The sequence below is a fragment of the Lithobates pipiens genome, unplaced genomic scaffold (genome assembly GCF_037356315.1).
Source record: "Lithobates pipiens isolate NorthernLeopardFrog02 unplaced genomic scaffold, aLitPip1_a1.2 Scaffold_18, whole genome shotgun sequence".
NCBI lineage: Eukaryota > Metazoa > Chordata > Amphibia > Anura > Ranidae > Lithobates > Lithobates pipiens.
In genome coordinates this window covers 614,536,902-614,562,789 of record NW_027507758.1, presented here as the reverse complement: position 1 = coordinate 614,562,789, position 25,888 = coordinate 614,536,902, and the positions used below count along the sequence as shown (strand labels likewise).

The following is a 25,888-nucleotide window of genomic DNA, read 5'->3' as shown; positions in this document are numbered from 1 at the left end:
AGAAGTCGCCGGGGCCTGATGGGTCCACGGCAGAATTTTATAAAGCCTTTAAGAGCCTTTTGGCTCCTCGTCTGAGGGAGGTGTTCAGTGAGTGTTTGGCATCTGGCCTGCTCCCTCCCTCGATGAGAAGGTCGGCCTTGATCCTTCTGTCCAAGGGGAAGGATCCGTCCGTGGTTGAGAATTGGCGTCCTATCGCCCTTCTCTCCACGGATAGAAAGATTCTGGCAAAGATTTTGTTTATGCGTATGTCTGCTGTTGCGGGCAAGCTGCTGTCTGCCTCCCAGCACTGCACAGTTCCCGGCCGTAGCACCTTTAGTGCAGTCCTTAACGTCCGGAAGGCTGTGGAGAGGTGCAGGGCAACGGGTGATGGGCGGTATCTGCTGGCATTAGATCAGGCGAAAGCTTTTGATCGGGTAGACCACGAGTACCTCTGGCTTCTCCTGGGTAGATACGGCCTGCCTGATCGATTTATTGATTGGCTCAGGACTTTGTACAGAGGGGCCGAGAGCTTCCCTCTGGTCAATGGTTGGGTGGGTCCTACCTTTCCGGTGGACTCTGGTGTTAGGCAGGGCTGTCCGCTGAGTCCCCTGCTCTATGTCTTTGCAGTCGACCCCTTCGTAAGAAGGCTAGACTGTGGGCAGCTGAGGGGGGTCCTGATGGAGCCCGGCAGTGGCCCGGATAAAGCGGTGAAGGTGGTGGCCTACGCGGACGACGTCTCGGTGGTAGTGGCTAGCCGAGAGGAGGCCCAGTTTGTGGAAACACAGATTGGAGGCTACTCCGAGGCGTCTGGTTCGTTGGTCAACTGGGACAAGAGTGAAGCTCTCTGGTTGGGAAGGGAGGGTGAGCAGTTTCGACCTCCCAGACGTTTTTCCCCTGCCCCGACCAGAGGTTAAAATCTTAGGCATTTATTTCGGCCAGGGTGATTATCCCAAGCTAAATTGGGAGCGCAGGCTGGTAAGTGCCACCCAGAAAGTTAACGCCTGGAAAGGCTGGAAGCTGTCGTTGAGGGAAAGGGTGAGCCTGGTTAAAACCTATTTGCTTCCCAAGTTCCTCTATGTCAGCTACACATGTCTGTTGCCAGAATCACTCTATGCGCGGGTCTGCGGTCTGTTTTTTCTGCTTTTGTGGGGAAACAGACTGAACCTGATAAAAAGGGAGGTCACGTATCGGCGGAGAGGGGAGGGCGGTTTGGACATGATCAACCCCACGGTTTTTTTCACTGTGGTGTTCCTGAAGTTCTATCTGCAATCCATTTTTGTGGACGAACCCTCTCTGTGGGAACGTTCATGCAAGAATTGGTTCCTAGTGTTCCTGAGCAGGTGGGAGGGGGGCGGTCGCCCGGGTGACCTTCGGAGGTCCCACGGGTACCTCCCCGCCTATGTCCCAACCGCCCTGAAGGTACTAAGGCGGTGGAGGATAACGGCCTTAGAGGTAGGCTTCCTGGGCCGGCGTGAGCTGTACCAGAGGGTCATGGCCTCGGACGTTTTGAGACCACTGGCCTTAAGGGACTGTCCAGACAGGGTTCTCAGGGAGGGACTAGCCCTCCTGAATTCCAAGAGAATTCTTGCCAAGTTCTGGGATCTCGCATGGAGGGCGTTCCACGGACGACTCTATGTGAGATCGAACTTGAAGTACCGGAGCCCAGAAGACAGAGGCTGTCCTCGCCCTGAGTGTGGTGGGGTGCTAGAGACCATGGACCACTTTTTGGTCGAGTGCCCCTTCAGCTTGGGGGTTCTGGGGGAGGTTGGAGATGCCATTGGCTATCCCCGTCTCCGGGCCCTTGCCTATCCTGAGAGGGTGTACGGTGACTTCAGAGCCCGGAGGAGTTTTGTGTTATCATCACTGTATTTAGTTAGTGTCATATGCCTTTACTACACTTGGCACGCTCGGTGTTTAGTGTCCACTAGGGGCAAGTTCCTGCCCATGCATGAGGTGGCGGGTGATATCGTTCGGGAATTGGGTAAGGTGAGGTTTCTTGAGGGGGAAAGAATGGGTAGGGAAAGGTGTGCTAGGTTGTGGAGAGGGTTCTCTTTCCAGCCACCTTGATGATCTCCCCCTTCTTTTCCTTAGGTGGAGGTCTGTCTGTCCTTTCACCCCCTTTTTCTGGCTTTTGGGCAACTTAATTTTAAAAACATGGTATGCACCGTCAGTTTCGTTACGTTCCTGCCTATAGGGGGTATGTAATATAAATGTATATAGTTAGAATAATGATTGGAAATTGTTTGGATAGGTTTTTTTTTTTTTTTTTTTTAAGTAGTCCAGATGATCATGGAACTAGGGGTCGTCCGATATGGGCGTTATGGGCAGTTTGAATAGATCCTGTCTATCTAAAAGCATTTGTACAAGTTGTTCTTTTGTTCTTTTTTGCTCAAGTATGAGTCTTTCTTAAGTTCTTGATTATGTAAATCAGTAGCAGTTTTATTTTAATAAAAAATTTCCATCTATATAGCAAACTATCTTGCTCGTTTTAAATAGAGCTTGCAGTCAGTGGTAGGAGCTTGTGCGTGCTGTCTGCGTGCTCTGAACCCAGTATACACCGCTATATCCACCTATATAGCAAACTATCTTGCTCGTTTTAAATAGAGCTTGCAGTCAGCTGTAGGTGCTTGTGCGTGCTGTCTGCATGCTCTGAACCCAGTATACACCGCTATATCCACCTATATAGCAAACTATCTTGCTCGTTTTAAATAGAGCTTGCAGTCAGCGGTAGGAGCTTGTGCGTGCTGTCTGCGTGCTCTGAACCCAGTATACACCGCTATATCCACCTACATAGCTCTTCTCTATTTGAGCCATCTGCCATCTGCAGGAGTTAGTTGAAGTTGTGTGTGCCTCCAGAACAATATACACTACCCAATTGCTATTTTTCCCAACTCCCTTCAGGCCATTACCATGTCTGGAAGACCAGCAAGGAGAGGCAGACAGGCGCGAGCCGATAAAAGAGGACAAGCAGGCTCTGTGTCTAGAGACAACAGTGCTGGTCGTGGACACGGTGCATCGTCATCATCAGCACGTGGTCATGGGACACAATTGTCCTTCTTTTCGGCAGCTGGACATGTTAAGCCGCAACATGCCAACGACTTGGTAGAGTGGATGACCAAGCCCTCCTCATCCTCTCTCACCCAGTCTCAGGGTACTAGCAAAGCAGCTGCCAACGCATCGTCTTCCCTCCTCTCAATGTCATCATCAGTGACTCCTTCCCTAGACCCACCACGTCATCCTGAGGAGTCTCCTGAACTCTTTGAGCACAGTGTTGGGTACATGCTCCAGGAGGATGCCCAGTGTTTCGTAGGCTCTGATGATGATACTCAGCTAGAGGAAGGCAGTAGCGTGAATGCAGAGAGAGGGGATGCTCAAGAAGGACAGCAATCTGGCAGTCATGTTCCACAAGCTGCAGCATACTGCCAGGTTTGCTACAGCAATGAAGAGGCAGGGGATGATGAGGGCACTGACTCCACGTGGGTGCCTGGTAGGAGAGAGGAGGCGGAGGAGGCACATGTCCAACGAGGCAGGATGCCCTCCGGGGGCCAGCTTAGGGACAGCACACCGAGTGAATCACACCGCAGAGCTCCGCCTGTGCAGGGCACTGCCTCTGCGCGTTATTCTAAAAGTTCTTTGGTGTGGGCCTTTTTTGAGACGAGTGCATCAGATCGCACCGCTGCTATTTGCAACATATGTCTCAAGCGTATCTCGCGTGGCCAAAACATCAGCCGCTTGGGCACCACATGCTTGACCAGACATATATTGACCTGCCATGCAGCTCGTTGGCAAGCATACCTCAACGACCCACACCAAAGAACAAAGCGGGCCTCTCCTTGCTCCTCCTCAGCTGGGATCTCCAACCCCACTAGACCTTCAGTCCTCTCTGAAACCTGCTCTGAGAGGAATGAAGGTGTAGAATTAGGTGTGTCACAGCCAAGTGCTTCCGGGCACTCTGCTAGCAGTACACCCACGTCCGATTATAGCAGACAAATGTCCCTGCCCCAGCTGCTGGACCGGCGAAAGAAGTTCACTCCCAGCCATCCATATGCCCAGCGGTTGAATGCTAGCTTGGCTAACTTGCTAGCACTTCAACTGCTGCCTTTTCAGTTGGTAGACTCGGCCCCCTTCCGTGAGTTTGTACAATGTGCGGTTCCTCAGTGGCAGGTCCCCAAACGCCACTTTTTCTCACGGAAGGCGATTCCGGCTCTCTACCGGCATGCTGGACAGGGCGGTCAGCCGTAAGGTGCATATTACCGCTGACTCATGGTCCAGCAGGCATGGACAGGGACGTTACCTGTCTTTCACGGCACATTGGGTCACTCTTCTGGCAGCTGGGAAGGATGCAGGACAAGGTGCAGTAGTGTTGGAGGTTGTTCCGCCACCACGCCTACTATTGGTTGTGACACACCTCTCTCCTCCACCCCCTCCTCTTCTTCTTCCTCCATGGCCTCTTCCAGTGCTCTGTCCTCAGAACCAGCGGTGCTCCGTAGGCGTTCCAGGGGCTACGCAAGTACGCAGGCAAAACGATGCCATGCCGTGCTTGCGCTGGTGCTTGCGCTGGTTTGTTTGGGGGACAGGAGCCACACTGGGGCGGATGTTTTGTCAGCTCTGCAGGGGCAGGCCGAAAGGTGGTTGACGCCACGCCAGCTTAAGCCAGGAATGGTGGTTTGCGACAATGGCACCAACCTCCTCTCCGCCCTCCGACAGGGACAACTGACCCATGTGCCCTGTGTAGCTCATGTCCTTAACCTGGTGGTGCAGCGGTTCTTGGGCAGGTACCCGGGCTTACAGGATGTCCTGAAGCAGGCCAGGAAAGTTTCTGTGCATTTCCGCCGATCATTTAATGCCTGTGCTCGGCTGGCTGAGCTCCAAAAGGAGTTGAACCTGCCCAAGAACCGCTTATATGTGACATGCCCACCAGGTGGAACTCAACGTTGGCCATGCTGCAGCGGCTGCACACGCAGCAGAGGGCTATCAATGAGTACCTGTGCGACTACGGCACCAGGACAGGGTCAGGGGAGCTCGGTTTTTTCTCACCACGCCAGTGGGGCATGATCAGGGATGCATGCACTGTCCTGTCACCGTTTGAGGAGGCCACAAGGATGGTGAGCAGTGACAGTGCATGCATCAGTGACACTGTACCTCTTGTCCACCTCTTGGAGCATACGCTGCGTGGAATAATGGACAGGGCACTTGAGGCAGAACAGAGGCAGGAAGAGGAGGACTTCCTTGCCTCTCAAGGCCCCCTTTATCCAGACAGTGTTCCTGCTGTGCCACCCATCACACAGGAAGAGGATGAGGAGGAGGAGGAGGATGATTGTGTCAGCATGGAGGTGGAGGCTGGCACTCAGCATCAGCAGCAGCAGCAGTCTTGTAGGGATGATTTACAGTCCCAAGAAACACGTGGACTTGTACGTGGCTGGGAGGAGGTAGCTGCGGATCATGTTGTCCTTAGTGACCCAGAGGACTCCGGACCGAATGCCTCAGCTAACCTACGCTGCATGGCCTCCCTGATCCTGCAAAGCCTGCGGAATGATCCTCGTATTCTTCGGATCAAGGAGAGGGATCATTACTGGCTGGCCACTCTCCTTGATCCATGGCACAAGGGTAAGGTTGCCGACCTTATCTTGCCATCGCAGAGGGAGCAGAGGATGAGACATCTCCGGGAGGCCTTGCAAAAAGGTCTGTGCAACGCGTTCCCAGAGACTGGGAGGTTACACATTCCTGGTCCTTGACAACGTGTTGCTGAGGCATCGGTCAGAAGGAGCGGTGGAGAAGGTGGCCGTCTAACCGATGCTTTCAGACAATTTTTTAGTCCGCAGCCCCAAGGTATGATCGGTTCCAGCAACCATCGCCAGCGTCTGATTTACATGGTGCAGGAATACCTAGGGGCAAGGTCAGACTTGGACACCTTTCCCACCGAAAATCCTCTGGCTTACTGGGTCTTGACGATGGATCACTGGCCAGAGCTTGCACAGTATGCAATTGAGCTACTGGCCTGTCCTGCATCCAGCCTTCTTTCGGAACACACCTTCAGTGCTGCTGGTGGCTTTGTTACCGATAACAGGGTGCGCCTGTCCACCGAATCAGTTGATCGACTGACCTTCATCAAGATGAATCAGTCTTGGATCACCAACAGCTACCAAGCACCTGAAGCTGATGTAACCGAATAATTTTTTTTGAAATATCACATCCCTTCAAGACTGCCTATGCTGATGCTGAGTGACTGTCCTGTTATGTTGATTGTCTATCCTCTTTCTCCTCCGCTGATATGTTGGAAGAACATTTCTGGTTCTGGGTGATTCCATCAGCCCAATTTTTCTGCCCCTGTTTAACAGGGGCGTTTAATTACAATTTTTGATGCAATGCTTTGCAGCAGGGCTAATTCCTGCACTAAACTAGGCCAAGCTGCATTCACACATAAAAGTCTGGTATTGATTTTGGGGGGACTCCATGCCATTTAAAAAAAAATTGATGTGGTGGGTTCCCCACAACATCCATACCGGGCCCTTTGGGATTTGGAGGGGGGGGGGGGGCTCTGCTCTTAATTTTTCATTGCTGGCAATTATTTATTTTTTTTACAGTCATGGCCGAAATTGTTGACACCCCAGAAATTTTTCCAGAAAATCAAGTATTTCTCACAGAAAAGTATTGCAGTAACACATGTTTTGCTTTACACATGTTTATTCCCTTTGTGTGTATTGGAACAAAACAAAAAAGAGGGAAAAAAAAGCAAATTGGACATAATGTCACACAAAATTCCAAAAATGGGCTGGTCAAAATTCTTGGCACCCTTCACTTAATATTTGGTTGCACACCCTTTGGAAAAAATAACTGAAATCAGTCGCTTCCTATAACCTTCAATAAGCTTCTTACATCTCTGGATTTTGGACCACTCTTCCTTTGCAAACTGCTCCAGGTCTCTCTTATTGGAAGGGCGCCTTTTCCCAACAGCAATTTTAAGATCTCTCCACAGGTGTTCAATGGAATTTAGATATGGACTCGTTGCTGGCCACTTTAGAACTCTCCAGCGCTTTGTTGCCATCCATTTCTGGGTGCTTTTTGACATATGTTAGGGGTCATTGTCCTGCTGGAAGACCCAATATTTGGGACGCAAACCCAGCTTTCTGACACTGGGCTCTACAGTGTGACCCAAAATCCTTTGGTAATCCTCAGATTTCATGATGCCTTGCACACATTCAAGGCACCCAATGCCAGAGGCAGCAAAACAACCCCAAAACATCGTTGAACCTCCACCATATTTCAATGTAGGTACTGTGTTCTTTTCTTTGTAGGCCTCATTCCGTTTTCGGTAAACAGTAGAATGATGTGCTTTATCAAAAAGCTCTATCTTGGTCTCATCTGTCCACAAGACATTTTCCTAGAAGGATTTTGGCTTACTCAAGTACATTTTGGCAAACTGTAGTCTTGCTTTTTTATGTCTGTGTCAGCAGTGGAGTCCTCCTGGGTCTCCTGCCATAGCATTTCATTTAAATGTCAACGGATAGTTTGCGCTGACACTGATGCTCCCTGAGCCTGCAGGACAGCTTGAATTTCTTTGGAACTTGTTTGGGGCTGCTTATCCACCATCCGGACTATCCTGCGTTGCAACCTTTCATCAATTTTTCTCTTCCGTCCACGCCCAGAGAGATTAGCTACAGTGCCATGGGGTGCAAACTTCTTGATAAAGTTGCGCACTGTGGACAAAGGCAAATCTATATATCTGGAGATGGACTTGTAACCTTGAGATTGTTGATATTTTTCCTCAATTTTGGTTCTCAAGTCCTCAGACAGTTCTCTTCTCCTCTTTCTGTTGGCCATGCTTAGTGTGGCACACACCGACACACAATGCAAAGACTAAGTGGACCAAGGATCAGTACAGCAGAGGGCAGGATATCTACAGATAAGTCAGTTATACTAGAGAGATTCAGAGCCTATTATGAGGATTTATACCACTCCAACCAAGATGAGGGAGGAGAGGGAATGGATACATTTTTTAGGGCACTGACAATCCCTCGCCTCTCTAAGGAAGAGAGTGCTATTTTCGACGGCCCTATAACGCTGGAAGAGATCCAGCGTACTGTGCAGGAAATGGCAGGACAAAAAGCCCCAGGCCCTGATGGCCTGCCGGTAGAGATCTACCGCCATTTTGGTGAGGTGATAATCCCGGAATTATTAAAAGTCTTTAATTGGGTGGTAACAAAAGGGGAGCTCCCCCATTCCATGATGGAATCAACCCCTCTTCGTATAGACCCATCTCTTTATTGAACCTAGATGTAAAGATACTGGCAAAGGTCTTGGTGGCTAGACTAAACAGAGTGATAGAGAAACTCATCCATCCTGATCAATCGGGCTTTATCCCTGGTAGATCTACGAGCATTAACATAAGATGGGTTTATTTAAACCTTCAAATACCAGTTGATGGAGATGGTCAGAGAGCTGTCCTCTCTTTGGATGCCGCCAAGGCCTTTGATACCCTAGAATGGAGCTACTTGTGGAGAGTTCTGAAAGAATTTCAGGTGGGACGGGTATTTGTAAAATGGGTAAAAATGTTGTATAGTTCCCCCGGAAGCAAGGATAAGAATAAATAATGATAGCTCTGCTGGGATTCGACTTAAGAGGGGTATGAGACAGGGGTGCCCTCTGTCTCACCTCCTGTTTGCTATGGTGATCGAACCCCTGGCCGTATTACTTTAGATCAAACGTGGAGATAAAAGGATATAGGAGAGGGGAGGAGGAAGAAAAAATTATATTATTTGCAGACGACCTCCTTCTGCTTCTCGGCGATATAAAGAACTCAATAGGGGAAGTAATGTATAGAATTAAAAACTTTGGGGACCTTGCGGGATTAAAGATAAACTGGGGGAAATCTTGTATATTACCAATTGACCCTCTGGATAGCCCTCTACCCCGAGAAGCACGTCTGCAAATAGTGAGCTAAATGAAATACCTGGGCATTTATATCACCAAAGACCTCAATCAGTATATAGTGAATAACTTAGTTCCATTATTATCTAAATTTAAGGACAAAATTAACATCTGGAAGAAACTTCCTTTATCGGCAGCAGGCTGATGTAACTTAATTAAAATGATATTCCTACCACAACTTCTGAATATTTTACATAATTCTCCAATATGGATCTACAGGAAATGGTTCTATAAGGTAGATTCCATATTCAGAGAATTGATCTGGAAAGGAGGCCAAGCACTTATCAGCTTAAAGATCCTGCAACTTCCAAGCAATGAAGGGGGAGTGGCACTCCCACACCCATTCAGTTATTTTTTAGCAGCTCAGCTACAACATCTGGGTGGAGGGGACATAGAGGGTGGTGGACGGAAAAAGAAAACACCCCTTGAACAATTTCTTGGTAGGATGCTGGTAGAGGCACTAGAGTCAGGGATCTCTATGCAAGGTATTCCTATCCTAGGTTTGATGATAAAGGTGTGGGAAACAACTAAAGGAATACTGGGGTACAGGGGGTTTACCGAGTACTCCCCCCTATGGGCCAATAACAAGTTGGGCGAGATACAAAAAATAGGGCAAATAAGGGAATGGGAAAGAAGAGGCATAAAGTTTATTCATCAGATTTACCAGAATGGTAATCTGAAACAATTCCAGGAATTAAGGGATCAGTTTGCAATCCCGAAAAAGTCTTTTTTTTAGATACCTGCAGGTCAGACATGCTTTGGAAAAACAGTTCGGGGAGGTTGCAATAGAATGGTGCGAGATACCAGTAATCCAGGAAATATTGCGAGTAAAATCGGGGAAAGGGTTAATATCTAAAACCTATGCAAGTCTATATAAGAAGACTCAGGTAAGAACACAGGAGCAATTATATAGAAGGAAATGGGAAATAGACGTGGGAAGTATCTCGGAAGCCCAATGGGAGAGGATCCTTGAGTTGGCACCTTGGGTGTCCCTCTCCTCATCCCAAAAGCTGTCCCATTTATTCTTACTATACATAGCATACTACACTGCCAAGAGACTTTTGTTTGGTCGAAGGCAAGATGCTTCTTGCCCCAGGTGTGGAAGAACAGAGGGGGACATGATACATATGTTCTGGAGATGCCCCAAGTTACATCGCTACTGGAGGGAGGTAGTGGAAATAATAACTCAGGTATTTGAGATGACAGTAGATATGGAAAACAAAAAAGAAAAAATATCCCCAAGGTGGGGTTTTTTACAGCATACAGTGGTGTGAAAAAGTGTTTGCCCCCTTCCTCATTTCCTGTTCCTTTGCATGTTTGTCACACTTAAGTGTTTCGGAACATCAAACCAATTTAAACAATAGTCAAGGACAACACAAGTAAACACAAAATGCAATTTGTAAATGAAGGTGTTTATTATTAAAGGTGAAAAAAAATCCAAACCATCATGGCCCTGTGTGAAAAAGTGATTGCCCCCTAAACCTAATAACTGGTTGGGCCACCCTTAGCAGCAACAACTGCAACCAAGCGTTTGCGATAACGTGCAATGAGGCTTTTACAGCGTCCTGGAGGAATTTTGGCCCACTCATCTTTGCAGAATTGTCCTAATTCAGTTACATTAGAGGGTTTTCGAGCATGAACTGCCTTTTTAAGGTCATACCACAACATCTCAATAGGATTCAGGTCAGGACTTTGGCTAGGCCACTCCAAAGTCTTCATTTTGTTTTTCTTCAGCCATTCGGTGGTGGACTTGCTGGTGTGTTTAGGATCATTGTCCTGCTGCAGAACCCAAGTTCGTTTCAGCTTGAGTAGACGAACAGATGGTCGGACATTCTCCTTCAGGATCTCTTGGTAGACAGCAGAATTCATAGTTCCTTTTATCACGGCAAGTCTTCCAGGTCCTGAAGCAGCAAAACAGCCCCAGACCATCACACTACCACCACCATATTTTACTGTTGGTATAATGTTCTTTTTATGAAATGCAGTGTTCCTTCTACGCCAGATATACTTGGACACACACCTTCCAAAGAGTTCCACTTTTGTCTCATCGGTCCACAGAATGTTGTCCCAAAAGTCTTGGGGATCATCAAGATGTGTTGTGGAGAAATTGAGACGAGCTTTGATGTTCTTTTTGCTCAGCAGTGGTTTTCACCTTGGAACTCTGCCATGCAGGCCATTTTTGCCCAGTCTTTTCCTGATGGTGGAGGCATGAACGCTGACCTTAACTGAGGCAAGTGAGGCCTGCAGTTCCTTGGACGTTGTTGTGGGGTCTTTTGTGACCTCTTGGAGGAGTCGTCGCTGCGCTCTTGGGGTAATTTTGGGCGGCCGGCCACTCCTGGGAAGGTTCACCACTGTTCCATGTCTTCGCCATTTGTGGATAATGGCTCTCACTGTGGTTCGCTGGATTCCCAAAGCTTTGGAAATGGCTTTATAACCCTTTCCAGACTGATAGATCTCAATTACTTTCTTTCTCAATTGTTCCTGAATTTCTTTGGGTCTCGGCATGATGTGTAGCTTTTAAGGATCTTCTGGTGGACCTTATTGTGTCAAGCAGCTCCTATTTAAGTGATGCCTTGATTGTGAACAGGTGTGGCAATAATCAGGCCTGGGTGTGGCTAGAGAAATTGAACTCAGGTGTGGACAACCACAGTTATAGTATGTTTTAACAAGGGGGGCAATCACTTTTTCACACAGGGCCATGATGGTTTGGATTTTTTTTCACCTTTAATAATAAACACCTTCATTTACAAATTGCATTTTGTGTTTACTTGTGTTGTCCTTGACTATTGTTTAAATTGGTTTGATGTTCCGAAACACTTAAGTGTGACAAACATGCAAAGGAACAGGAAATGAGGAAGGGGGCAAACACTATTTCACACCACTGTATATTACCTGTAAATGCTAGTAGATATGTATAGTAAGTGCCGACATAAAGCAGATGATTAGTAATATAAATGTTTTATTGATAAAAAAGAGGATTAAACAGGCGACACAGTGGTCAAGGACTAAGCTCCACTATGTGAATAAAAATGTATAGCATTACATATGCATACAGAGTTTATAACACTTAAACCCTATTGTAACTATAATTGCAATAAAAGATGGATAATATGGACCCTTTACGCGTTTCAACCCTCTCAGGGGTCTTCTTCAGAAGGTTTTTATCTATTATAAAAAGGAAGACAAACATAAATATATATCCATACATAATGTACTGTAATATACTAGAAATAATCTGCTATAAGCAGAATATACATCAAACATTGCATAGTTATATGGTTAATAAACAATTGGTATACATCGCAAATAAATACCTATATAATCCACGTGAGAGATCCTCTTTAAAACATGAAGTCCATCACTTCTCCCATATCCTTCATAGATGTGCCCAGACTTCTATGGCTGGAATTAGTCGCTATGCTCTACCAATAGGAGGAGCGGGGAAACGGAGTCCGAAAGGTAAATGGCTTGCAAGGGATCACACCCCTATTACCATTTACGGCACTTACTATACATATCTACTAGCATTTACAGGTAATATATGCTGTAAAAAACCCCACCTTGGGGATATTTTTTCTTTTTTGTTTTCAATGCACTAGGGGTGATCAGCGCCCTCTGACCCTATATTGGGTTGTTACTGTCCATTTTTTCTAGTCTCTAAAACCCGGGTGGTTAAACACCCTTCCCCATTCGGTAACACAAGAGGTCTGGGACATGAGCTCTACTTGGTGTATTATTATTTGAATTTGGCATTTATTGGTAATTGCTGACTGTTTTCCGTCATTTGTCAATATGAATAGCTTTCAAGGTGATGATTGGAATAATTTAATGTCTAGCTATGAGACCGAGTTCGAGAATGGTGATCGAGCAGAGACAGAAATCTCTACTCTTTTTTCAAAATTTACCAAAGTGCTAGAAAAGAAGTCAGCACTTTTTTGGCATATTAAATCCTTCGAGAGATACATTGAAAACAATATTAACCCCTTAGGACTTCGTGTCCAGATCTTCCCAAACATGGATCACATTGGGAATGAATGTAAGATAGAATGGGAGGATAATTTAAAAACATGCTCCCAACAAATGATGGTTATTCTCATCAGGGAATACAATAGACAAATAACACTTCTTGATAGTGAGATTAGCAACTTAGAAATTGCCCTCAAACCCTTCTCGCAGAGTGCGCGCTTTTTGGACCTGCGGACCAAACTTGGTGATGGTCTGTCGGCCTTTAATCGTGACATTCTGCGTAAGAAGGAAAAAAAGTTCTGGGGGGATAAATCGATCTTCTCTGAAGGCCGGGCTTATAAGTGGAACACAAATACATCCACTTCAAAAGGCAATATCGCTAAACACACTCACAATAAGGAAATGGATGCATTACAATCTAATAATGCATCCATTGGCTATTCGAAACCCATTACATCAAATAAGGGGCGAAGGAAACCTAAGAGAAACCATAATAGAGACTCTCCTGACCAAGAAAGAAAGAAACGCAACACGGGTGGGGAGACCCAAATAAAATCTGATAATAGACAGGTTCCCACATTGAATCCCAATGGGATAAGTACCCCAAATGAACCCTCCAACGGGTACGATAATAGATCGGTCACCCAGGACACTACAAATTCAACACATCCCAGGGGAGACCTAAACACTATAGAACATGTTCCCGAGATAAGACATAATACTTTAAATGCCACACGGGGATCTCCCCTTCCCCCAAACAACAGGGGACTGGGCAATCTGGACACCTTTTGTCACCAGAATTTTACCGAATCCATGAGTATAATTAACCTGTCGTCTCACATTATGACTCCAACAGAAATAAATGTACTTTCACGAGGTCTGACTTTTTGCCCACAGGAAGAGTTTGACATGTTTGAGGTGACAACCGATGTCCAACTCTTCGCACGGAGACTCCTTCTTCGGAGGCTGCATGCGAAGGAAAGTGTGGACATGGAGGACCATGAGATGCCCAAATTAGGCATGAGAGAACTTAGGGCCTTACGGGACCTAACATTGTTATATGAGGAAAATAACACCTTGGACCTGATAGATCTGATAGATTTGGAGTCTCTCCTAGAAAATACTGGTGATCCGGTGAAATATAACTTGTCCCTAAAAAAACCCTTGGGTTCCTTTCCCCCATTGAGTTTAAATTCGTGTATTGAGATTTTTGTCAAACAAGTGTTGAAGGATATTTCCAAACTTCGCCGCAAGCAAATCTATCCCAACAACTTAAGCAGTGAAGAGTATAAAGCCGTTCAATCACTAGGGAAAAATGTTAATATCACTATCAAACCCTCCGATAAGGGAGGAAATGTGGTGCTAATGGACAATGCTGACTATGTCAGTATGTGTCAGGACATACTGAACAACACTGACTGGTATAGGATTATTCCAATCAGGGTAATACTCACTTACCATCAACAGTTTTATGAATTGATAGATACTGCGTTACAAATGGGCAGTATCACCAGAGACCAACACTCGTTCATTAACACTAAATTTCCCACGGAAGCTACTTTCTATTGTCTCCCCAAAATTCACAAAAATCTATCTCACCCGCCCGGTAGACCCATCATCTCGGGAAGGGGGGGGTTAACTGAAAATCTTAGCAAATTGATTGACTCCTTTCTGCAGCCCCTTGTGATGTAAATGCCGTCATTTATCAAGGACACTTGCTACAGACCCTTGATAGCCTGACCCTACCGACTAATGCCTGGTTGGTAGCAATTGATGTGGAAGCACTCTATAGCTCGATACCCCACACCAAGGGGATTGTAGCTATACGAAACATCTTACAACACAGGGGGCTGTATGATCAGACCTTGAATGATTTTATCATTCAGGGCTTGGAGTACATCTTGTATCACAATTATTTTGTATTCAACAATTCCCACTACCTCCAGGTGCAGGGCGTGGCCATGGGCACATGCTGTGCCCCGGCCTACGCCAATCTGTACCTGGGGGAGTGGGAAGAATCCCTCCTATCTGACGAGAGACTTGTCGATCTCACGCGCCACATTCGGTTGTGGCGGCGTTATATCGACGACATCCTCGTCATATGGGAGGGCACGGAGGACCAACTGCTAAAATGTATATCCCATATCAATGTGAACAAGTACAATTTAAAATTTACCATGTCATATAACCATCATCTGATCACATTCTTGGACATACAAATCGGACGTTCCCCTACTAATTCAATCCTTACTACTCTGTATCGCAAATGCACCGCAGGGAATACTATACTCCATGCAGATAGTTTTCATCCTACGAATCTAAAACGGTCCATACCCTATGGCCAATACCTGCGGTTGCGTAGGAATTGCTCGGATGATGCCCTATTTAGGGTTGAAGCCACCCAACTACAGACTAGACTTCTAGCCCGTGGTTATAGCCGATCATGTCTGCATAAGGCATACAATAGGTCGCTAGTACAATCTCGCGGTAACCTTCTGCATCCTAAGGCAGTGAGAGATGACCCTGGCATGCATGCTGCCAGGATCATCCTTCGTTTTTCTAGACAACACGTCTCGATTCGCAATATCATCCAGAAACACTGGTCTATCTTAAAAGATGACCAAAAAATTGGGAAATTGGTTCCGAAACATCCTTCAATTGCTTACAGATGTGCCACTTCCTTTTATGATAAATTGGTACAAAGTGAATACAGAGACGAAACAAAACGAGCAGGACACTGCTCAGTTTTGGGTTCTTTCCCCTGCGGGCATTGCTCCTCTTGTAAGTACATCAAACGAGACAAAATCTTTCATCTCCCTAACGGCCGAACATTTCGCCCGTCTCACTTTGTCAATTGTCAGACACGTGGGGTCGTGTATCTCATGGAGTGTGAGTGTGGGGCATACTACGTGGGGAAAACAAAGTTAGAACTACACAAAAGGATAGCTAAACATACTTACCACATGGAGATTGGCAACTTTTATTTACCCCTTGGACGACATGTGGTTACTGCACATGGTTATAAGATGCCGGAAATCACTTTCGTCGCTTTTGACCGTATACATATTCCGAATCGAGGAGGAGATTGGAACAAGTCCCTTCTCCAACTCGAACAGAGATGGATCTATAGACTTAATGCCACCATCTCTCCAGGGTTAAATTAAGCTATCTCATTCGCCCCATTTTTGAAAGGTTTTACTTCAGGTAAAACACAATAATAGAATGTGAGTTTACCACATTTATATTTCCTTTCTATTTTTGTTCTTTTTCCCAAAATATAAATATCCTTTTGTTTGTGTTCCTGTTCCCTGTGTTTTGCCCTAAGTACCACTCACTGCCCCTAAAGTAGTTGCAAAATTAACACATTACACATGTGCATATGCCCGTATATGTGTAGGCCCTTTATCGATTACTCACCAAGACAATTATATTGATTGTCTTCACTTATTTTTTTGGCCCTGATATGCGTGCATATGCATATACGTGTGATGTGGGAATGGAATACCTGTATATGATCTCTTTACTTCATAACCAGCTTGTCATATCCTATACACCTACAAGTAGATACTTTCCTTATGTATACTTAGATTACCTGTAAAAGACATATTAATTATTAGACATGTGCATTCGTTTTCGTCCGAATGCATTTTCGTCCGAATTTCAGCTATTTTCGTTTTCGTTTTGACAAACGATAACGAAAGCACAAAATCCGAAAAACGAAAGATCCGACATAAATAAATGCTTTATTTTCGTTTTCATTGTTACAACAGTTCGATATAGAATAGGAGATTCGACATGACTCTGACAACAATCTGTGTCTATAGAACCTGTGGTCGAATGTGCCTAACCTTACCTCTATTAGTCCAAGATTATATAGAGAAAATATTCGACAGAGAAAAAAGATTTGACAGAGAGAAAAGATTCTGCAAGTTACTGTCCTAAAAAGTGTTTGGGGACCTGGGTCCTGCCCCAGGGGACATGTATCAATGCAAAAAAAAGTTTTAAAAACGGCCGTTTTTTCGGGAGCAGTGATTTTAATAATGATTAAAGTGAAACAATAAAAGTGTAATATTCCTTTAAATTTCGTAGGGGGGGGTTGTCTATAGTATGCCTGTGAAGGGGCGCATGTTTCCCGTGCTTAGAACAGTCCCTGCACAAAGTGTCATTTATGCAGGAAAAAAAGTCCTTTAAAATCACTCGCAGCTATTATGAATTGTCGGCTCCCGTAATACAGAGAACACTCATTGAAAGTCATTGATAAAAAAATAAATAAATAAATTAAAAAAAAAGCGTGGGGGTCCCCCAAATTCAATTACCAGGCCCTTCAGGTCTGGTATGGATATTAAGGGGAACCCTGCCTCAAATTTAAGAAAAAATGTAACGGAAACCTGCCTGTGTTACATCAGAGGGGGCGGGGTCACCCATACGTCACGGGGAACCCCGGGTTTCCCCTTGCGTCAGAGGGGGGGCGGGGTCAGGTGACGGGTGGCCCCGCCCACCGTATATAAGAAACGTCAAGCCGCCGGAATGTCTGTAGTGTCTCCTCCACGGAGACAGAAGAAGGACGGAGGATTCGCTGCGCTGGATGACATTAGACATCGCTGGAGAGATGACCGTCCGTCGCTGGATAGCAAGAGTGGATTACCGCCGCTGGAATCTTTTTTTTATTTTTTTATTTTTAATAAAGGAATTTTTCAAAAGTGTGTTTGTTTTATTTAACCATTTTTTACACTTTCTTTGTGAAATGGTAGGGGTACTTTTGTACCCCCTTACCATTTCAAACAGGGGGGGGCCGGGATCTGGGGGTCCCTTTGTTAAAGGGGGCTTCCAGATTCTGATAAGCCCCCCGCCCGCAGACCTCCACAACCACCGGCCAGGGTTGTGGAGATGAGGCCCTTGTCCTCATCAACATGGGGACAAGGTGCTTTGAGGGGTCACAGACCCCCAAAGCATCCTCCCAATGTTGAGGGCATGTGGCCTGGTACGGTTCAGGAGGGAGGGGGGCCGCTCTCTCGTCCCCCCCTCTGTTCCTGCGGCCTGCCAGGTTGCGTGCTCGGATAAAGGGTCTGGTATGGATTTTTAGGGGGAACCCCACGTCAATTTTTTTTTTAATTTGACGCGGGGTTCCCCTTAATATCCATACCAGACCTGAAGGGTCTGGTTATGGATATTTAGGGGGAACCCCACGTCAATTTTTTTCTTAAATTTGAGGCAGGGTTCCCCTTAATATCCATACCAGACCTGAAGGGCCTGGTAATTGAATTTGGGGGACCCCCACGCTTTTTTTTAAATTTTTTTTTTTATTTTTTTATCAATGACTTTCAATGAGTGTTCTCTGTATTACGGAGCCGACAATTCATAATAGCTGCGAGTGATTTTAAAGGACTTTTTTTCCTGCATAAATGACACTTTGTGCAGGGACTGTTCTAAGCACGGGAAACATGCGCCCCTTCACAGGCATACTATAGACAACCCCCCCCCTACGAAATTTAAAGGAATATTACACTTTTATTGTTTCACTTTAATCATTATTAAAATCACTGCTCCCGAAAAAACGGCCGTTTTTAAAACTTTTTTTTGCATTGATACATGTCCCCTGGGGCAGGACCCGGGTCCCCAAACACTTTTTAGGACAGTAACTTGCATATTAGCCTTTAAAATTAGCACTTTAGATTTTGAACGTTGGAGTCCCATAGACTTTAATAGGGTTCTAAAGTATGCTATATATACTAGCTCCGTTGAATCTTCTTTATACATTCGACAGACACTATAAACCTTCAAAGACAGATTCGACCGTAATTCATGTGGATTTTCGGACGAATGCAATTTTTGAACGAAAAACGAAATAAATAAAAACGAATTTCGGGAGTAACTAAATAAATTAAGTTTTCGGACGAAAACGAAATTCCGAAACGAAATATTTTACTCTGCACATGTCTATTAATTATTAAATGCCGTTTGTTACACTTTTGACATATTGCTCTGTAATTTTATTTTAAATGTTTTTACATTCTATGTTAGGAAGTCCGGGTGCATCTCTCCTTTCCCTCCTCTAGATGGTGCCATTATTGTTACTTTCTATCTGTTGCACATAGGGCGGACTCCTTTGGTATGGCTTCCCGGCCAGAAGAGGGGATCGGCATTTGCGCGCGCATGCCCCTCCCCGATCCTCCCGGGGGATGCACGGGTAGGTACCACCCGCCCCCCTGGGATAATATGTCTGGTTGGCTGCATTCCGGGACAGTATCGGACGCGGTGCCTCACTGCGCACGCACGTTGTGCGAGTGGGATGCGACGTACCGACGTCACGCCAGTGCGCCGCTACTGTCTACCTTTCCGCCATCTTGGGAAGGTCACTTCCGGAACGCCGAGGGGACCACATCCGGTCGGCCAATATGGCGACCATTAGGCGGACGGTTAGACAGCTGGGACTATTGATGGGGTGTAAATTGATCCAGCTGATTAAATTACGCATAGGGTGTTTATATACCACCCCCCTGCATTAGCAATCTATCCCGTTTTTGACAGGACACCAGTTGCACTGATCTTATGTGAAGGGTAAGTCACCTGTTCACGTCATTGGAACTTTTTTTACTACTCCATATATAGCTTTGCCTGCAGAAGTTCAATGTGACCTTTTGTTTGTTTTCAGACCAAGGGCTTTTTGTATCCTGCGGCAATGCAAGATTGAGAGGGGCTGTATTGTAAAGTTTACAAGCCTTTGTTCACTACTCTTACAGCATTGCCTCTTTGGGCTCTGCTACTAAACGTGTATTCACTTGAAATTACCTACAGGTATACACACACAGTTCTACTTTATACTCACCTTAGTCACGCCGGGCTGCGTCGGACCCCCCAGTCACGTTGGGCTGTGTTGGTTTCCGTTATATGGTGTGTCTTATTTCACCCATTATTATTTTCTTTTCCCTCACGAGGTGTTGTAGTTTGCTATTGCGGTCTTTTCTGGTGCATTCACACTTATGGGTATTTAATCCCCTTTTTGTCCATTTTTCAATCACGTGCAGCACTATACCTTCAGTCAGTATGTTCCACTCCTGTATTCACATACCCCTTCTCATTCGGGTGCACCCCCTGTCTCTTTATATAGAGGGGGTATCCCTGTAATAGGGATTCTCCTATATACATATATTCCATATTTTTCTTCTTTCTTTTTTATTTTATTATAGATTGCCCTCCCCTTGACCCCTGTCTACCTACACCTATACCTTCCTCCACTATATCATATATTGGAGGTGGTAATAGGGGTGTGATCCCTTGCAAGCCATTTACCTTTCGGACTCCGTTTCCCCGCTCCTCCTATTGGTAGAGCATAGCGACTAATTCCAGCCATAGAAGTCTGGGCACATCTATGAAGGATATGGGAGAAGTGATGGACTTCATGTTTTAAAGAGGATCTCTCACGTGGATTATATAGGTATTTATTTGCGATGTATACCAATTGTTAACCATGTAACTATGCAATGTTTGATTTATATTCTGCTTACAGCAGATTATTTCTAGTATATTACAGTACATTATGTATGGATATATATTTATGTTTGTCTTCCTTTTTATAATAGATAAAAACCTTCTGAAGAAGACCCCTGAGAGGGTCAAAACACGTAAAGGGTCCATATTATCCATCTTTTATTGCAATTATAGTTACAATAGGGTTTAAGTGTTATAAACTCTGTATGCATATGTAATACTATACATTTTTATTCACATAGTGGAGCTTAGTCCTTGACCACTGTGTCGCCTGTTTAATCCTCTTTTTTATCAATAAAACATTTATATTACTAATCATCTGCTTTATGTCGGCACTTACTATACATATCTACTAGCATTTACAGGTAATATATGCTGTAAAAAACCCCACCTTGGGGATATTTTTTCTTTTTTGTTTTCAATGCACTAGGGGTGATCAGCGCCCTCTGACCCTATATTGGGTTGTTACTGTCCATTTTTTCTAGACAGTAGATATGGAACCCCTGGGGTGTGTATTGGGATGGATAGAAGGAGGCAGCGACCCTAAAGACATCAAACTAGCTAAACTAAAGCCCCATACACACTATCAGTTTTTCCTTCAGATTTACCAAAACCATATAATATGAGGTCAAACCTTAGGAATTTCAATTTGTATGCAATCAGGCAGGCCCTTCTACTACATGCTTTTGGTAAAAAAAAAAAGGAAAAACTCAGCAGAAAAACTGATAGTGTGTATGGGGCTTTAGGTGCCTTTTTCAAGCCAGGAAACGTATAGCCCAGAAATGGCCGTCCTCTACACCCCCTACCAGTGGGGAGTGGGTGCAGAATATGAATGGGGTAGTTCTTAAGGAAAGGGTAGCATATATAAGACAGGGAGGTATAAAAATTTGATAAGATTTGGAAGTTGTGGTGTGAGAAAATGAATAAAGGTATTTATAGTTAAAAGTGGAAGGGTTGTTAGTCAGGTAAACAGTGTGAGGAGAACATTTGTGTGAGTGGGGAAGAGGGGTAAATGCAGGGAATGGAAGGGTGTAAAAGGGTTTTATGGAACCAGTACTTGTGTTTTTGCTTGGTTTTGTACGGGAATGTTGCATGTTTTATTTAAACTGAAAAGAAATCAATAAAGAGATAAAGTATAAAGTGGACTTCTCTCCTTTTTATCTGCTTTCAGGTGTGATTTTTATATTGCCCACATCTGTTACTTGCCCCAGGTGAGTTTAACTAGATGCTGACCGCCGGCTGTCAAATGACGGCCAGGCGGCGCACCTATTGTGGCGGGAGGCCGTCATATGATGGCCTCCCGTTTAAACAGGGAATGCGCGCGATCGTGCGCGCGCACCCCTGTTTCTTTGGTGGCGGCGTGTCACGGAGACACCGCTCGCCACCGAAGGGGGTGAAAACAGCCATTCGTTATGGCTGTTTACCACGTGATCGGCCGTGATGAAGTCACGGCCGATCACAGATGGTCACACCCCGACTGTGCACGGCGCATGCGCGCGATCGTGAGCGCGGCGTGTTCCCCGGGAACACTGCTCGTCACCGACGCTGGTAAACAGCCATTGGCCGGCTGTTTACCCACGTGATCGGCTGTGATCCTTTCACAGCCGATCACTAAAATGTAAACAAACCGCGGTAACGAGATGTTACCGGGTTGTTCTCCTCCTCACACACCGATCGTGTGTGAGGAGGAGATTGCGGTAACATCTCGTTACCACCTAGTGTACACCAATCACACTGATTGCCTGCCTGCCCCCCCGCCCAATAAAGAGGACCTGTCACCACCCCTCATAGTCCCTGTCAATCACAGTCCATCAGAGTACCTGTCACAGTCCATCAGAGTATTTGAGTACCTGTCACAGTCCATCAGAGTATTTGAGTACCTGTCCCAGCCCATCAGAGTACCCGAGTACCTGTCCCAGCCCATCAGAGTACCCGAGTACCTGTCCCAGCCCATCAGAGTACCCGAGTACCTGTCCCGGCACATCAGAGTACCCGAGCACCTGTCACGGCACATCATAGTACCTGAATACCTTTCACGGCACACCAGAGTACCCGAGTACCTGTCACGGCACACCCGAGTACCTGTCATGGCCCATCAGGGTACCCGAGTACCTGTCACGGCCCATCAGGGTACCCGAGTACCTGTCACGGTCCATCAGGGTACCCGAGTACCTGTCACGGTCCATCAGGGTACCCGAGTACCTGTCACAGTCCATCAGGGTACCCGAGTACCTGTCACGGTCCATCAGGGTACCCGAGTACCTGTCACGGTCCATCAGGGTACCCGAGTACCTGTCACAGTCCATCAGGGTACCCAAGTATCTGTCACAGCCCATCTGAGTACCCGAGTACCTGTCACAGTCCATCAGGGTACCCGAGTACCTGTCACAGTCCATTAGAGTACCGAGTACCTGTCACAGTCCATTAGAGTACTGAGTACCTGTCACAGCCCATCTGACTACCCGAGTACCTGTCACAGCCCATCTGAGTACCCGAGTACCTGTCACAGTCCATCAGGGTACCTGAGTACCTGTCACAGTCCATTAGAGTACCGAGTACCTGTCACAGTCCATTAGAGTACCGAGTACCTGTCACAGTCCATTAGAGTACCGAGTACCTGTCACAGTCCATTAGAGTACCGAGTACCTGTCACAGTCCATTAGGGTACCCGAGTACCTGTCACAGTCCATCAGGGTACCCGAGTACCTGTCACAGCCCATCTGAGTACCCGAGTACCTGTCACAGCCCATCTGAGTACCCGAGTACCTGTCACAGTCCATCTGTGTACCCGAGTACCTGTCACAGTTCATCTGAGTACCCGAGTACCTGTCACAGTTCATCTGAGTACCCGAGTACCTGTCACTGTCCATATGAGTACCTGTCACCGCCCTTCAGAGTACCCAAATACCAGTCACCAAACCATCAGAGTACTTGTCACCAGGCCATCAGAGTACCCGAGTACCTGTCACCAGGCCATCAGAGTACCCGAGTACCTGTCACCAGGCCATCAGAGTACCCGAGTACCTGTCACCAGGCCATCAGAGTACCCGAGTACCTGTCACCAGGCCATCAGAGTACCTGAGTACCTATTTTCAGCCCATGTTTAATAGAATATACGTTGGGGTCTTTGCTTTCCAAAATGGGGTCATTTTGTGGGTAATTTCACTGTCCTGGTGGTCCAGGACCTTCAAAAGTGTGATAGGTAGGAATGAAATGAGATGTGTCATTTATGCTCCTAGAACGCCTGAACGTACTACTTCAATGTTTGGCCTCTCCAGGTGGCCAGGCTGTGTAAAAGTCCTACACATGTAGTATCGCCATACTCGGGAGGAGTAGCAGAATGTATTTTGGGGTGTAATTTTTGCTATATACATGCTATGTGTTAGAAATATCTTATAAATTGACAATTTTGTGTAAAAAAAAAAAAAATGCGTTTTAATTTTTTTCCACATATTCCAAAAACGTCTTGAAAAAAAAATAACCATTCAAAAGACTCATTATGCCCCACAGATTATACGCTGGGGTGTTTGCTTTCCAAAATGGGGTAATTTTATGGGAAATTTCATTGTCCTGGTACTCCAGGGCCTTCAAAAATGTAATAGGTGGTTGAGAAATGAGATGCGTCATTTTTGCTCATAAAACGTCTGAAGGTACTACATCAATGATGGTGCTCTGTATGTGGCCAGGCTGTGTAAAAGTCTCACACATGTGGTATCGCCGTACTCGGGAAGAGTAGCAGAATGTATTTTGGGGTGTAATTTGTTGTATGCATATGTTGTGTGTGAGAAATAACCTGATAATATGACAATTTAGTAAAAAAAAATAAAAAAATAAAAAAATCTTCATTTTGCAAAGAATTGTGGGAAAAAATGATAACTTAAAAAAACTCACCATGCTACTTGTAGCAGTATAAATTATGGCCAAAATTTATGAAGAAAAAGTACTAGTTAGCAAAAATGTATGACAGAAACAAAGAAAAAGGCATTTTTTTCACAAAATTTACGTTTTATTTTATTTATAGCACAAAAAATAAAAAACCCACTAGTGATTAAATACCACTAAAAGAAAGCTCTATTTGTGTGGAAAAAAGGACGCAAGTTTTATATGGATACAGTGTTGGATGACTGAGTAATTGTCATTCAAACTGTGAGAGCGCTGAAAGCTGAAAATTGGTCTGGTCAGGAAGGGGGTGTAACTGCACTGTATTGAGGTGGTTAAAGGAGCATCACATGCTTGAAACAATCTTATTTATCCAAAATTTGGAAAGGATGCCAAGAATTTTCACCAGCCCATTTTTGGAATTTTATGTGACATTATGTTCAATTTGCTTTTTTTGCTTCCTTTTTTTGTTTTGTTCCAATACACATAAAGGGAATAAACATGTGTATAACAAAACATGTGTTACTGCAATACTTTTCTGTGAGAGATTTTCTGGGGTGCCAACAATTGTGGCCATGACTGTATATTCAGCTGTCAGCAGGGAACCTCCCTGACAGCTGATTGCTCATCGGTTGTTAAGGATGTGGCAGCCACCCGCTCCTTAACAAAGATGAGTGTTACTGGTTAAGGACACAGGTGGCCACCCACTCCTTAACAACCAGCTATTTACAGTGTTTACAAAGGATTCCGGCTACCGCTGGCAGTAAATTACTGCAGGATTTCCCTACTAGAATACTGTATCACTTCAAAAAAATAACTCATGCAGTATTTAAGTAGCGTTTTTTAGTGAATGCCAAATAACTTTTTTAAAAATGTTGTGCGGTATCTTACTGCATACTCAGATGCAGTAAGATACCGCTTTGTGAATGGAGCCCAATATGAGGTGCAGATCCCGGCACAGAGAGGATACAGAGAATGCAGCAGTTACTGAGCGTGCTCAACTGAGTCATCAGCTAAAATCTTAAATTGTAAGGTTTCAGACAACTTGGAAAGAATTATTTGATCATATGTAAGATGTACTTTGATTTTGAGCAAAATAGTATTGAGGTGTTTAGTACTGCTTAAAAAAAAAACACATAGATACACACATAATTCATCATGGAGCAGAATTTAATTATCCTTTATTATTCATGGTAATGTCATACATAGGGTGATCTCTCCCCAATCACAAAGTTAATTTCACCGTTGTATCTCATCAACGCATCTTGTAGGTTCAAGCATCTTGTATACTTTCTTGACACAACTTCATGCTGTGGATGGGAAGACAGGGAGAACATTAATGGATGTTGGTATTGCCATCCCACTGTTAGTCCTGACAATTTTTCTCTAAAGAAAAATGTCCCCCTACACTCCCTAAACCCCTAACTTTAGCCCGATATTTAGACTACCTCTCTCAATTTAAACCCAAAAAACATTACTGACAATTAAACCCTTACCCTTACTTTGACCCTAAAACATAACTAAATATTTACCCTAAATATAAAAACTTAAACCACAGCCTAACCTAAAGCCCAACACTAGATATCCCAGTTGGAAATCATACTTATGTTGTCAACTTGTCATTAGAAATGAGCATCGAGTTTGGGTC

The 25,888-nt window shown here is 45.1% G+C and overlaps 1 protein-coding gene and 1 long non-coding RNA gene across 2 annotated transcripts in view; both read right to left on the bottom strand.

The window, feature by feature from the left end:
* The window catches only part of LOC143989263 (uncharacterized), a 436,678-nt gene that overhangs the window by 172,582 nt on the left and 238,208 nt on the right, over positions 1-25,888 (bottom strand). The gene's annotated exons all lie outside the window — the stretch shown is intronic.
* LOC143990354 (uncharacterized) overlaps positions 25,393-25,888 on the bottom strand; it is a 36,744-nt gene continuing 36,248 nt past the window's right edge. The window contains exon 4 of the long non-coding RNA XR_013277278.1: positions 25,393-25,550. This is a non-coding gene — a long non-coding RNA (uncharacterized LOC143990354). The remainder of the gene's footprint in view (positions 25,551-25,888) is intronic.